Raw genomic sequence first — 16,571 nt, forward strand, 5'->3', positions numbered from 1 at the left:
AGAGCGCTTTCGTTGTATAAGCCATTATCACTGCTAACTGTCTAAATGATTTGTTTGTGTTTTTTATTTTTTTTATAATAACTGACAATAAATAAAATATACCACAATTTTAATATTATATACAATTATTTTTGCGTTGCCCTATTAGATATCACTAATTGAGGTACACTGAGGTTTTACAAATTTATCTGTAACAGCAACAAAATAATATAGACCAATATTAATATATTTAATGGTACTCGAAATTGTTTATTTATGCATATTACCTGTAAGGAACCTTGCTGGACTTTAGCAGGAAATAAAGCAATAAAGAAGGTCAGGGAGACGCCGTTGTCATAACTACAGGAAAATGTGCTGTTGTCATGTCTGTAATTATTCCTGATTGTAAAAAACAAATAATTTAATATACTTAAGATTTTTAAGTTAGAGTGAAGGTTTTAGGCCGGGGGTATAGTTTTTTATAATTACACAATATATAAACAAATATGTATGTTTGGTTGTATTTTTGGAAACCTTTTATTTATGACTATGTTTAAACAACTATTAGTTTTTATTAAAAATCATAAAGCTTACGCTAATAATTACACATAATCAAAATTTCATTTTTAAAATTTTTTTGTATAGCAAGACTAAAGCATGTATTTATAATGTACAGGGTGTCCCAGGGTTGGGTACTTTTGCGGGATATCTCCGTTATTTTTAGAAATAGAGAGTTGCGGTTTTCGCGACACTGTGCTATTTTTTCGTAAAGATGCTGTTAACAAAATTTTTATTACCGGACTGTCAAGCATCTGATATATCATACAAAATTTCACCATCTTTTATAGTTTTTAGCTTGTAGAGGCTTCCTATCCAAATCAAAATAAAAACACGAAAAATTCATCTTTTGACAGTAGCACATGGCACGAATAACGTCTCAAAGACGAAGAAGAAGAAGAAATGGGACGTTTATAAAACTTACATTTTATAACTAAGGGTAACTTGGTGGTTAAAGTTAACTTTTGAAAAATTTTTATAATACCGGCGCTGAATCCTATCACCCGGAAGAAGTTCCTTTAGAAAATCCGACAACGTTGTTACCCGGACCCGAGGACTTCCACCGGCGTAAATTGAACTCGGCACCGTTGAACGCGCCGCGACGCTCGTCAGTTTTATCCTGACCGAGGCCGCGTCGTGCAGTCGGTACAGACCGAGCAAAAAAACAACAAATTCAGCCAATCCCGAGCGATTTTCAAATTTTCGCGGTAATCAGCCAGGCTTTGTTTACGCGAATAGTGCAAATCGAAAATTGGGAATAACAAAGGCATTAGAGAAAACCTACGGTTTTCTACCAATTATATGTTTGACAGATTTAGGGCCAATTTATAACGCGCAATTAGAATCGTCTTTCTAAGACCCTGAACCAGACACCGAGAACGATACAAAAACAGGTTGGTAAATATTAACAGGGAAAATCAATTTTACTGGATAAAGGAATCCAAGTTTGGTTCGTTATAGAAGATATTAGTCATTTAAGGAGTTAAGAAAATTAACTTACTGGACGATGTATTGCTCTATATATTGCATTGGTATTTGCATATAAATTGAAAACCATTGGCAGACAATAAACACCCGAATAATTGCGTCGAACCCTTTTACCGATAATTAACGCAGTCCCCTCGTTTTCCCTAATTGAGTAAATCCCAGTGAAATTTGTAAATTTATGAATTTAAATTGGAAAAAAGCGAGCGTGACTAATTCAATTTTAATGCTTATTTTATTTGCCTTCCCATAAGTCTTTTAAGCTAATTTCTTTTTGCTATTTGCCGATTTTAATTGCATGTTTAGAAATCTTTTAATTGCAATAAATGCAATTTGTTGGTACAAGAAACAAGAGTTGCAAGAGACATTGAAAATTCAGTAAAATAATTGAATAGAGGTATTTAAACCAGGGTGTCCCATAAGTAATGGTAAATATTTAACAGCAGATTTAAAAAAAAAAGAATGAGGTTAAGTTAAATGATTTTTTTTTCATTTTATGCATTGTGTAAGTTCTTAATGCGCTCAAGATAACATTTTATTTTGCTACTTTAGGGTACAATAATTATTATATAGGCTGTGCCTGAAAAGATGAATTATCATAAATGTCATTGTCAGGATTTATGTTTTTGTCAGTTAATTTCATGAGTGGTTATAAAAATTTAAACTCACACATTTAGTAACCTTTTATTGCATTCTTATTATTATTTCTGTTAGTTATTGTTACTTATCGCGTAAGACGTGGAAGTCGAAGACTTTGGCCCGCACGAAGTACAGACTTTAACCCATTAGAATTTTGCATATGAAATTAATGGTAAAAATATTAACATTTCGAAATAAGCAATTATTTTTTTTAAACGAATTTTCTGTAAAAGAATTTTTAAATTTATTGAGGCAAATGGAGGTTATGTCGATCATTTATTGGAAAATATTGTTTTATTATGAATGTAATTTTTTTCAAGCAACGCTGTTTGCACAGTAAATATTTTAAATAAAAACCTAAATTATGCCTTTTTTTTAATAAAATCTTTAGTTTATCAGTTTTATAGATCTTGTGATTTTAATGATGTTTTCTATTTTATTTATTTATTATTTTTGTCCAGTTTGAATTGCCTTTTAATTAGGTTAAAAAAAATTATGTTTTTTATAATATAAAAAAAAAACTATTTATGTCTATTATTATATTATTATATAATTATTATATTTCAAAATTCATATTCAGTTACGTGCTTAAAAAAAAATTACTAGAGGTTTGTTCCGTTTTGTAATTACAGCCTTGAAAAAGACGTAAATAAATGCCGAACTGACTTTTTTAAAAAAGGACCTTTTTGATTTTTTGGTCCTAAACCTCCGAACTCCCTCCACGATAAGAAATAAAGTCAAGATCTTTGGTGAAGTAGAATAATTTAAGGTCAAGAACAGACTTAGCCTATATCTTATGAGGGGTGTAATTAAGAGGGTAAGATTTTGATGTCAATAAAGCAAGGTTTTCTGAAGGAAAACATTGAAATATTTATTGACTTATAAAATATACATCTGAGTACAATTATGTACGTAAATTTGTAATTTGTATACATGAGGAGCCATTTCATTGATACTGTCTAATTTCGGCTTTCAATGCTTTGATGGCTGCAGGCTTATTGCCATGAACCTGATATCGGATAGCCATAAGTCTAAAGGTTAAATCTGATCAAAACGTTAAGATCGTCAAAGTTTCAAGAGCGGTATAACATGTGGCACCGTCCTTCTAAAACTACATGTTGTCAAGATCAATATTTTTCAAATGAAGTATAAGAAACTGCTGTAAGAATGTTCGCCATTCACCGTCTCTGCACTATCTTCCTCATTTTCTAAGAAAAATGGTCTAATTATTCCTCCAGACCATAATGCACGTGATACAGTGATACGTTGTGGAAGCATTGCTTTTTGATAATTCATTCGTGGATTTTCTAAGCCCCAAATACGACAGTTTTGCCTATTAACGAAGCCATCGTAGTGAAAATGGGCCTCATCACTGAAAATGATTTCGTTCTTAAAATCAGCAGGTTGCTCAAGGTTCCAATTGCTAAAGTTTCCTCGCTGTTCATGGTCTTTTGGTAGAAATAAAGTCAGCTACACTTTGTAGGCATGCAGCTGTAAATCTTGCTGCAGAGTGCCCTTTGAAATATCCAATTACGAATTTACCCCTCTGCTTTTTCTGTCACACTATTGCGAAGTGACGTGATGTTTTGTTCTGAACGACCTTTACGAGCTCGTATCGTATGTTTCACATTACTAACCGAACCAGTGCTTTCCAATTTTTTTATTATGCTTTTCACAATTGATGAATTAAGAAAATTATTTCATTTAACTTGGATTAATCAGGACGCGTTGTAAACGGTAGGTAATGCTCCATGTTTACTAACTCCAATCTGTCATCTTTCGATCATAATCATTGTAAAAATTGTGTAAAATCAGGGTGGGTAGTTTCGATTGGTGTAAAAGTAGGAGGCAGAACGAATAATAATATCTTATTAATAAATTGTTATGATCAGCAATAAATCTACAAATAAGGATGTGACGAACTTTTTATTATAATTTGTAATTACTATTTAATAATCTTTCATCTTCGCATTGGAAAAACAGACGTTCGTTTAGGGTTTCGGATAATAAATTGATCCGTCAATATTTCAAGGTTCACATTTCACAACAGCATTTGGGTACGAGTGCATGGTTAATTCGTTCCTGCACTATTAAGAGCGCAAGTATTTATACACTCTATACGTATCATAGGAAAGCTTCTTTCATTGGAGCAAGACGATCATGGTATTGTGATAAGTAAACGAAGAAAGCGCTTATATTCAGGCACAAGTCCCTTGAACCATTCGTTTTCACGCATAAATTGAAATCGTCTCATGATGTTCATAGTCAAATCTTTATCTCTAGTCAATCTCAATTTGTTAAATTCTCCTTTATAAAAGAAATGTTTCGCATCTTCTGGCTCACCAAGAATAAACCTCTTCAAACTTTTGTAAAACTGAGCTGAATCGGTGTGAAATCTACTTTTAAGTGAGCTCACAACTTGGTCAAAAATTTCATAAGAAATTTGCTTGTAAAAGATCTTTCGGTCTTTCGTAAACATGATTTTTAACATTACCATCAATCCGTTTAGGAATTTTCCGTTGCCGTGGCAAAATAGGTTCATCAGTTTCGAATTTTTAAGATGATGATTGATTGAAACTTGAAATCGTAATCTTCTAAGTTGAAAGTAACAGCGTCTATTTTTTTATAAGAAGCAACTACGTAAAGGTCGGCTTTTGGAAAGGTAGGATATTCGTAAAAAATCTCGATTCGGTTAAAATTTTAATGAGTGCAACTTGAAGCTTTGTTACAGATTTTGTCCGACCAACCTATCTAAGACCAAACCAAAATAACGAATGCGTCTTCCCTAGTAGTCGATATGATGTCAATTTTATGTCAACTTAACTAACTCTTGTCATTTTATTTGCATTCAATTTATAGTAAATTCTTTTGCATTTACAAATTTTTCTTAAATTTTTTACACATATTCCTGAATATTTTAAGTGGATACCTAGTTCAGCGTTTTAGAAAGATTTCGATTTTTTTGACCTATTTTAACGTTTCGAAAAAAGTGTACAGAATTTTGAGAAAAACATTTTTTTTGGAAAGATCAATTTTCTTCCCAAAAATTTTACAAAATACCTATAACTCAAAAACCAGTAAAAATAAATATCTGAAAATCTTTACACATATTCCTGGAATAATTTGACCAGACACCTATTTCAGCGTTTTTCAAAAAATTAACAGGGTTTTGGGAAAAAACATTTTGGAAAACTCGTTTTTTTTTTCAAAAAATTACAACATGCCCATATTTCAAAAATCAGTAAAAATTAAATTTTCTACACGTATTCCTAGGAAAATTTAACTAAACGCCCATTTTTAAAAAAATTTACAGAGTTTAAAAAAAAAAAATTCGGAGAGGTCAATTTTATTTTTTTAAAGTTTTATATAATGCTCATAAACCAAAAACCAGTGAAAAAATTTTTGAAAAATTTAACTATACACCTTTATCGGTACAAACTTTCTTTTATCGTTTTATCCTTCATAATACCTTTGTTTAAGTAGTTGTAGTTTGTATGTGTATTTATTTACAATTTTAACACGTATTTTGTTTTATTTTTGCTATTCTAGTTTAGGCTTAAATTTTATTTATACTTTTTCTGTGATGCGAGACTTTTTGTGTTTTTGTATATGTATGCCATAGTCGTTGTTTCATTTACTTGTTTATTACAGTTTGTACGAGCCCCTACAAGCACACACTTTTTTTCAATTTATTTACATTTTTATTTTTGCAATTTTCCTATTAATTTAAATTTTAAATATATCTATATTATATATTATATATTATCTTTGTAGCTGAAGCTAAATAAATACATTATCATTATTTAAGCTTTTTTAAAAAAATTAACAAAGTTGACAAAAACGATAATTTTTGGAGGAGTCGATTTTTTTCTAAAAACTCAAAAACCTGTGGCAACAAAGTTCTCAAAATTTTCATACGTATTCATGGAACAATTTGACTAAGTGTCTGTTTTAGCGTTTTTTGAAAAATGTACATAGTTTTAAGAAAAAAAAAATGTAGTCCTTTTTTTTTAGTAGTAATAAAATTCTACACATATTCTTGAAGTAGTTTACCTGAACACCTACTCCAGGATCATTTCAAAAATTTCCTATAATAATACATTTTATTTTTTTGTTTTACTTTTAAGTATAACGAATAATGAAGAATTTGGTAGTATAAATAAAAAAAAAATTATTCACTGGTTGTAAATCTAGATACAATTTATTAAATTTTCCACATGTTCCTTTGTTTTTAAATTAAGTTTATTATAAAACATAACGGGAATACTATAACTAAACGTGCCATTGTCATTCATTAAACATTACATTGTGACATTTATTATTATATTATACAAAATAAAAATTTATTATGAAATTAAGTATTTAGCTCTAAAACGCGGCTACTTAAGTATAGATAAATTTATTACATTAAATCAAAGGTATTTTAAGTGTCTATTAAAAAATTGAAAAAAAATATGGGGGTGTTTATTTAAAAAAGTAACTAAAAAATTTTAATTTAATTTTTAACGACCCTGTATCGTGTTAATTAAATCAGGCTACGGGAAGTTAATCAAGTTGATCTCTTAAAGTGACGTTTAAGGTTTGAGCTTTTTAGGCACTCAAATAGCTGAGAGATTAACAATAGGTCATCCCTTGGCTTTTAACAAAAACACGCAAATTAATTTTTTTTCTCGAGAACCGCTAGAGATAGATCTAGAGAAGTATGATTAAAAAAGACTCAGGGACAAAACAGGGAATGAAAATATCTGAAAATAAATAGTGTTCACTCAAAGGTGTTGGCATTTTTCCGATAAAGCATTGTCTGTTACCATGGTTTACGTACCATTGATCACCCTGTATCTCACGGTCGATGTTACGTTAAGACATTTATAGAAAACGGATTTTTAGATATTTTTTTTAAATTTGGCAACATAGGTTATTGCTTGTAATCTAATGATTTAAAATGTTTTAAGCGTTGTACCGTAAAATTATACCATTCAATTTTTTTCTCTATATCTACTAAACTCGGCTCTAATGGATTGTACGTCAGTCTGTATAAAGTTGTTTTGCTGTTTTACTTCCTTTAAATATTTGTTGATTTGTGATTATCTGCATTTCGTTGTACTAATTCCGGCCGATTTCCATACTATATCAAATCAAATATGCCTTATTTTCACCTAACATAAAAATTGTTGTTGACAAAACTTAATAATAGAGTAAACAAACATAAAATAAAAGAAACAAACTTTTTCCATTTCATCTTAAACCGCAAGAATAAGATTGTGAGCATTGGAATGGATGTCCAGTGCTCGTGATTCTTCTTCTTTCAACCGTTTTTGCAATCCTGTGACTTTTAAGTGGTTAATTAATCCATCAATCAAAATACTATTATTCCATCTTACTATTTTCAGGGTGGGTAGTTTTAACCTACCATACCCACCTGTTTGCGCCGACCCTGATCATGTGGCTTTATAACTGTCAACATGTCGCGCAATTCAAAAGTAGTTTATTGATGCTAGTAACCTTATAGTCTTACACAAGTCATAAAATTAAAACAGTGTAAAAAAAAAACAGTGTATGCAGAAGTTAAAAATATAGTTCAACTATTGATAGGTTAAAAGAAAAAAAAATTACATACCTATAAGTCATTACAAAAACTTAAAATTAAATACTTTTAAAAACATATAAATATAGGCAAAAAAAAGTACAAAGTTTTGACATCTTAACAAGAATATAAATACTGTTGCTGAACAAAGTTATAATAGTAATAAAAAAGTACAATAAATATACTCTATAAATATAAACTCATCAACAGAATAAAAGTTGTGTTCAGAAGAGTACTTTGAATTTTTTAAGAGATAGCTGGCGAGTAGAACATTGTAGGCAGTGAAAATCTACATTTCTTTAATAACTATCTTTGTTTTTATCAATTTCGACAAGACAGTTCAGAATGTATATACAAGGGTTGAATTTTTTAATTTTATGAAAAATGGTCTACAGTGCTCCCTACAGTGAAGAGTTAAAATCGTCCTCAAAGCTCTTTTCTGAAGTCGAAACACTCTTGTTGAGTGAGAAGAGTTTCTCCATAAAATTACATCAAAAATGCATAGTATACACTTAAAAGTCCACCTATATCCATAAAGCTTCTAATTCAAATCTTGCATTTTTATTGAAACACCCTTTAGAAACACATAATATGGTTAAATCCTTGAGTAACCACATTGTCTCATATATATAACACTGGAATAAAAATGCTCGAAAAAAAAGCAGTTATTTTTAGACGTTTATTTCCCGATGTTTAAATCGATAAAAAACTGTATTTTAGCAAAAATATGTTTTCCTTCAAAATGTAGATGAATGATTAGAAAATATTCCTCGTAATAACTTATTTTTTTTAAAGGATTATGTGAATTTCCAGCATTTCGTACTTTAAAGTACATCCTCAAAGGAATTTAATATGAAGTCGTCTTGTACCAATAAATATTTATCCGTAAAAACTTTTCTTCAAAATATATTTCCGCCTTTGAGAAATATTTAAATTGGTCTTCAAGGAATTTTACTTATATTAACCTGGATGTTTCAGAACATAATTCAAAAAGAAAGCAGTAGTGAAAAAGTTATATATGTACAGGAAGGCTGAATTTAATTCTGATTAGATCCTGGAAATCTTAAAGAGGAAATTTTGAGGCAAAATAAGAAACATTTAATATAACATAAAACGTAACAATTAATGATAATAAATATTATTGGCGGCCAAAACTACAAATATTAAAAAAAAAAAGAAAATCAGGCAACATTAAAAATTCTATTTTGTAAAATTATAATAAATTTTAAATTCTCGATGCACCTGATGAACTTCATGCCAATATTAACTATGCAACTGCAAATAAATATTTTAGATTGAGTTTTTTATTTTTGTAATAAATAAATACTAACTAGATAATAGAGATAAAAATGCAGTGTCGAGTAATGAATTTAAAAGCTGCCTAGGGTACCTATACCAAAAAGTTAAATTCAGATATGATAATCATGACCTAGACTTTAGATATTAACACTTTCTAAGACCTATTTAATATAAAATATGTTTATTTAAAAGAAGTTTTAGTCGCTATATATGTACACAACAAATAAATTTTGCTTATTTTAAAATCAAGGTGATATATTCAGTAATTAATGATTGTCTATGAAGGTCCAGTCTTAAGGAAGATTAATTATTTTCAGAATTTAGCTAATAAAAAAGATATAAAAATATTGACAACCTATATTTATTTAATATCATTTTACTATTAAAAACATTTTTTTAAATAAAAAATAAGATATATCTTTGAATAAATTACCTATAACACCATTCTCATATACCATAACCTTGCCATTACTTCAATGTAAAGAAATAAAATTAACAATACGCTATAAAATGCGACTAAAAGAGTTTTGCCTACGCTTATTTTACTCTGATTTCCTTCGGACCGTGACCTTAATTCATATAATATAATGATGACTGTTTACCGGTTTTTCTAAGGATCTTCGTGTGGTATATAAATTATATTTATACAGTTTAAATTTGCATTCTTCTTACCCAGCTGACCTTAGATTACTAATTTTAATAGCTTATGTAGTGTGGTCATAAAAATGCTAATAAAGGCAGGCTATCAGTTGTTTAATTATTGGTTGTAAATTTAATTAGTTTCCGTTAAAGGTGATTTTGTAGAATAATATGCTTTGCAATAAAATCAAGTTAAATTTTCTCATCTTTAAGTTCACGGTTCTTTTTCGATCCACCAAAGAGGGTATGTCGCATAATCATAAGAGAATTGCCACCACATATTTCTCCTTTTTTTAAGGATTTACATTTTAAACATTAACTAGTACAGTCAAAGCACTTGACTTCAATAATTTTATACCATCTGTATAGGCAACATGTAGGGTGGTGTGAACATCAGTACAGTGAGGTTTTAGCAAGCATATTATGCACTTTTGTTGAAAGTGAATTGGGCTAAATTACACTATTAATTAGCCAGGCAGGTCTCCGGAATTTTCGTTTTTTATCAAGATATGCGTTATCAAAATTTAGAAAAGTTAAAGATGGCTCTTTAAACGGCATGTAATCAAATAACTGCATATTTGAGCTTAGTAATGAAGGAATGAAGGTATTTGCTTAAAAAAATATTTTGTACTTATTTACTCTTTTATTTGTTGTTTGTAAGTATCTTACTCGTACCTTTAAAAAAGTCTAAAACAGTTTTTCTGTGAAATATTCCCTGTATATTTAAAAGTGTCATAATTTATATGAGGTTTCTTATGGCCGGCTTGGTGATGCATCACCCTGTATTTAAATTGAATATTTCCTAAATTTAAAAAAAAATGTTTGATATGCACTGGTTTGCCCCTCGACGATTAATAAAAGATTAGTTTCGTACGAGCTAAAGAGAGACGAAAAATGGCGAATTCCAGTGACTATCATAAGTTTACTTGAGTTGTACAATTTTAGAAATTAATAGTTTTTTTAGTCCAGGCGCTTATATATTTAGAATATTTTTTTTCCAAAATTTGGTAACTTTTTTGAAAAATGCTGAAATAAATGTCCAGTTAAATTATTTAAGGAATGTGTGTACAAATTTTCAATATTTTACCTGAAGAACTTTTTGAATTATGGGCGATTTGTGAAATATTGAAAATTTTCCAAAAAAATTGCTTTTTTCAAAATTTTGCCTATTTTTAAAAAATACTTAAATATGTGAACATAACATAACATTAACGGAGGAATCTGTGTACTAATTTTCCAAAATCTATTGATTTCTGAGCTTTGTTTGGCACATAAGTTTAATCATTTAATCCCTCCTCTTGCACTTATTGTATGTCTTATTTTTTCTTTTCTTCCTCTTCTTTTGTTTTTTTATTGAAGACGTCAAAGTTGGACCAAACGTTTGTTCCTTGGGATTGCCTGAAACATACTTACCGTAGTTTTTTTTTTTTTTATTTTTTAGAGAGGTTAAAAAAATCTGCAAACAGACACCCCAGGCCGGCCTGGGGTAGTGTGGGGTTGAGGCTTTTTCCAGCCCCGACCCACTAAAAACCATTCCTCTAAGTCAACAATTCAGGGTAAAGCACACTGGTTACATGCTTTGTCAATTTTATTCAGGGAAGCACACTGATACATGATTTGTCAATTTTATTCAAGGAAGCACACTGATACATGATTTGTCAATTTTATTCAAGGAAGCACACTGATACATGCTTTGTCAATTTGTCAATTTTTCAAAGGAATAAATAGCACACTGATACATGATTTGTCAATTTTATTCAAGGAAGCACACTGATACATGCTTTGTCAATTATATTCAAGGAAGCACACTGATACATGATTTGTCAATTATATTCAAGGAAGCACACTGATACATGATTTGTCAATTTTATTCAAGGAAGCACACTGATACATGCTTTGTCAATTTTTTTCAAGGAAGCACACTGATACATGATTTGTCAATTATATTCAAGGAAGCACACTGATACATGATTTGTCAATTTTATTCAAGGAAGCACACTGATACATGCTTTGTCAATTTCTCAAGGGAAATATAGCACACTGATACATGATTTGTCAATTTTTTTCATGGAAGCACACTGATACATGTTTTGTCAATTTCTCAAGGGAAATATAGCACACTGATACATGATTTGTCAATTTTATTCAAGGAAGCACACTGATACATGCTTTGTCAATTTCTCAAGGGAAATATAGCACACTGATACATGATTTGTCAATTTTATTCAAGGAAGCACACTGATACATTTTTTGTCAATTTTTCAAGGAAAAATAGCACACTGATACATGATTTGTCAATTTTATTCATGGAAGCACACTGATACATGTTTTGTCAATTTTTCAAGGGAAATATAGCACACTGATACATGATTTGTCAATTTTATTCATGGAAGCACACTGATACATGTTTTGTCAATTTCTCAAGGGAAATATAGCTCACTGATACATGATTGGTCAATTTTATTCAAGGAAGCACACTGATACATGTTTTGTCAATTTTTCAAGGAAAAATAGCACATTGATACATGATTTGTCAATTTTATTCAAGGAAGCACACTGATACATGTTTTGTCAATTTTTCAAGGAAAAATAGCACACTGATACATGATTTGTCAATTTTATTCAGGGAAGCACACTGATACATGCTTTGTCAATTTTTCAAGGGAAATATATCACACTGATACATGATTTGTCAATTTTATTCAAGGAAGCACACTGATACATGCTTTGTCAATTTCTCAAGGGAAATATAGCACACTGATACATGATTTGTCAATTTTTCAAGGGAAATATAGCACACTGATACATGATTTGTCAATTTTTCAAGGGAATAAATAGCACACTGGTTACATGCTTTGTCAATATATCAAGGGCTTAAGTGCATTTTGTATACCTCAGTTAGTTAAGTCAAGTCACGTCCAGTTAAAGTTCCTTTTAATACAATAAATTAACTAGAAAAATAACTTCTTAAAATATTAAAATGGTGCTTTCAAATGATAAAAAAAAATTAACACTTGAAGCGAATTTGATACATGAGAAATGCCTTTGCTGCTTATCTGCGATTGGATATTAATTTATTTATAGCCTAATAAATTTAAGTTATAAAATTTCAATAGGAAGGAAGTTTAACGCATAAACTTCCTATAGAGAACCCCCAGGATTTCAATTAATTCTAAATTCCCTTTTTATAAAAATAGATCTGCTTGTCAGTCAAAAAATAGAAATTTTAATAAAGAGGAAATTTAACGCATAAATTTCCTATAGAAAAGCCCCAAGATTTTAATAAATTCTAATTTTTTTTTTTAATGAATAAGTCTGCCAGTATATATTTTGATTGTTGTTTTTTAGAACCCCCCATTATAATGTTTGAATATCACGATCTTCTTTTAAATGCAGATTTAGCGAATAAATCTACTAACTATTTAGAGAGAGAAATTTGAATAAAAAGGAAATTTAACGCATAAATTTCCTATAGAGAACCCCCAGGATTTTAATTAATTCTAAATTCCCTTTTTATAAAATAAGTTTGAAGTACCGATTTAGCGAATAAACCTGCTAACTAATTAAAGAAAGAAATTTGAATAAAGAGGAAATTTAACGCATAAATTTCCTATAGAAAACCCTTAAGATTTAAAATATAAATCTGCTATTATATATGTTGTTAGTTGTTTATTAGAACCCCTCATTATAATGACTGATTATCACGATCTTCTTTTAAGTGCAGATTTAGCAAATAAATCTGCTAACTAATTAGAGAGAGAAATTTAAATAAAGAGGAAATTTAACGCATAAACTTCCTTTAGAGAACCCCAGGATTTTAATTTATTCTAGATTCCCATTTTATAAAATAAGTTTGAATTACAGATTTAGCGAATAAATCTGCTAACTAATCAAAGAGAGAAATTTGAATAAAGAGGAAATTTAACGCATAAACTTCCTATAGAAAACCCCCAAGATTTAATGAATTAATTTTCCATTATATATGTTAGTTTTTAGTTAGTTGTTTATTAGAACCCCCAATATTAATGTTTGATTATCACGATCTTTTTTTAAGTGCAGATTTAGCGAATAAATCTGCTAACTAATTAGAGAGAGAAATTTGAATAAAAAGGAAATTTAACGCATAAATTTCCTATAGAGAACCCCCAGGATTTTAATTAATTCTAAATTCCCTTTTTTATAAAATAAGCTTAAATTACAGATTTAGCGAATAAATCTGCTAACTAATTAAATAGATAAATTTGAATAAAGAGGAAATTTAACGCATAAACTTCCTATAGAAAACTCCCAAGATTTAATGAATTAATCTGCCATTATATATGTTGTTAGTTATTTATTAGAACCCCTCATTATAATGTTTGATTATCAGGATCTTCTTTTAAGTACAGATTTAGCGAATAAGTCTGCCATTATAGATTTTGATTGTTGTTTATTGGAACCTTCCATTATAATGTTTGACTATCATGATCTTGTTTAAAGGGCAGATTTAGCGAATAAATCTACTAACTAATTAGAAAGAGAAATTTAAATAAAGAGGAAATTTAACGCATAAATTTCCTATAGAAAAGCCCCAAGATTTTAATAAATTCTAAATTTTAGAGATTTTAGAGATGTGCAGATTTAACGAATAAATCTGCTATTATATATGTCATTAGTTGTTTATTAGAATCCCTCATTATAATATTTGATTATGACAACCTTCTTTGAAGTGCAGATTTAGCGAATAAATCTGCTAACTATTTAGAGAGAGAAATTTGAATAAAAAGGAAATTTAACGCATAAATTTCCTATAGAGAACCCCCAGGATTTTAATTAATTCTAAATTCCCTTTTTATAAAATAAGTTTGAAGTACCGATTTAGCGAATAAACCTGCTAACTAATTAAAGAAAGAAATTTGAATAAAGAGGAAATTTAACGCATAAATTTCCTATAGAAAACCCTTAAGATTTAAAATATAAATCTGTTATTATATATGTTGTTAGTTGTTTATTAGAACCCCTCATTATAATGACTGATTATCAGGATCTTCTTTTTAGTACAGATTTAGCGAATAAATCTGCCAGTATATATTTTGATTGTTGTTTATTAGAACCCCCCATTATAATGTTTGATTATCACGATCTTCTTTTAAGTGCAGATTTAGCAAATAAATCTGCTAACTAATTAGAGAGAGAAATCTAAATAAAGAGGAAATTTAACGCATAAACTTCCTTTAGAGAACCCCAGGATTTTAATTTATTCTAGATTCCCATTTTATAAAATAAGTTTGAATTACAGATTTAGCGAATAAATCTGCTAACTAATCAAAGAGAGAAATTTGAATAAAGAGGAAATTTAACGCATAAATTTTAGATTGAAAAACCCCAAAATTTTAATAAATTCTAAATTCCCTTTTTCTTAGAATAAATTTGAAGTGCAGATTTAGCGAATAAATCTGCTAACTATTTAGAGAGAGAAATTTAAATAAAGAGGAAATTTAACGCATAAATTTCCGATTGAAAAGCCCCAAGATTTTAATAAGTTCTAAATTCCCTTTTTCTAAGAATAAATTTGAAGTGCAGATTTAGCGAATAAATCTGCTAACTAATTAGAGAGAGAAATTTGAATAAAGAGGAAATTTAACGCATAAATTTTAGATTGAAAAACCCCAAAATTTTAATAAATTCTAAATTCCCTTTTTCTTAGAATAAATTTGAAGTGCAGATTTAGCGAATAAATCTGCTAACTATTTAGAGAGAGAAATTTAAATAAAGAGAAAATTTAACGCATAAATTTCCGATTGAAAAACCCCAAGATTTTAATAAATTCTAAATTTTATTTTTCTAAGAATAAATTTGAAGTGCAGATTTAGCGAATAAATCTGCTAACTAATTAAAGAGAGAAATTTGAATAAAGAGGAAATTTAACGCATAAATTTCCGATTGAAAAGCCCCAAGATTTTAATAAGTTCTAAATTCCCTTTTTCTAAGAATAAATTTGAAGTGCAGATTTAGCGAATAAATCTGCTAACTAATCAGAGAGAGAAATTTCAATAAAAAAGGAAATTTAACGCATAAATTTCCTATAGAAAACTTCTAAGATTTAACGAATAAAATTTGCCATTGTATATATTGTTGTTTATTAGAACCCCTCATAATGTTTGCTTATCAGGATCTTGTTCAAAGTTTAGATTTGGCGAATAAATCTAAATTCTATTATCTTTCTAGGAAATTTATATTTAATGTGGATATTCATTAGACATATTAAAGGTATGAGGTTAAGTTTCTGTTTTGTTTGTGTGAATTTAACCGAATAAATTCACGGGAAAATTTTTGAAAAGATGTTTAAGAGTTTTTATTTATATTTTGACCCGCTTATTAGTTTTGCTTAAATGTGAATTTAGCGAATAAATTTACAAGAAACTTTTGAAAAAAATATTTTTTTTAACTTTTTTTAAAGAATATATTTGAATGTTTTAAAAAGGTGGGCATTTAACGAATAAATGTCCTTAAATTTTCAGAAAATGTTGAAAAAGTATTAGAATTTATTAAAATCTGTACATTTGTCTCTTAACCCCTTAGTGATTTCATTTAAATGCGTATTTAGCGAATAAATCCGCAAGGAACTTTTCAGATAAAATATTAATATTTTTCTATGAGAAATTTGTAAAAATATTTGACTATTTTAAAATAGTGGAAATTTAGCGAATAAATTTCCTTAAAAAACATTTAGTTTTTAAAAATTTTAGAATCTATTAAAATCCCTAACTGTCCTATAACCCCTTAGTTATTTCATGTGAGTGTGAATTTAGCGAATAAATTCACAAGAAACTTTTGAGAAAAATATCAATGTTTTTGTTTGACTGTTTTAAAAGGTGGAAATTTAACGAATAAATTTCCCTAAAAAATA

At 28.8% G+C, this 16,571-nt stretch overlaps 1 protein-coding gene across 1 annotated transcript in view; it reads left to right on the plus strand.

Moving 5' to 3' along the window:
• The first annotated feature begins 1,145 nt into the window (after nt 1-1,145).
• The window catches only part of LOC126738132 (calcium/calmodulin-dependent protein kinase kinase 1), an 88,956-nt gene continuing 73,530 nt past the window's right edge, over nt 1,146-16,571 (plus strand). The window contains exon 1 of the mRNA XM_050443302.1: nt 1,146-1,430. The gene's annotated coding sequence lies outside the window, so the exon portion shown is untranslated. The remainder of the gene's footprint in view (nt 1,431-16,571) is intronic.

Source organism: Anthonomus grandis, chromosome 7 (genome assembly GCF_022605725.1).
Source record: "Anthonomus grandis grandis chromosome 7, icAntGran1.3, whole genome shotgun sequence".
Taxonomy (NCBI): Eukaryota; Metazoa; Arthropoda; class Insecta; order Coleoptera; family Curculionidae; genus Anthonomus; species Anthonomus grandis.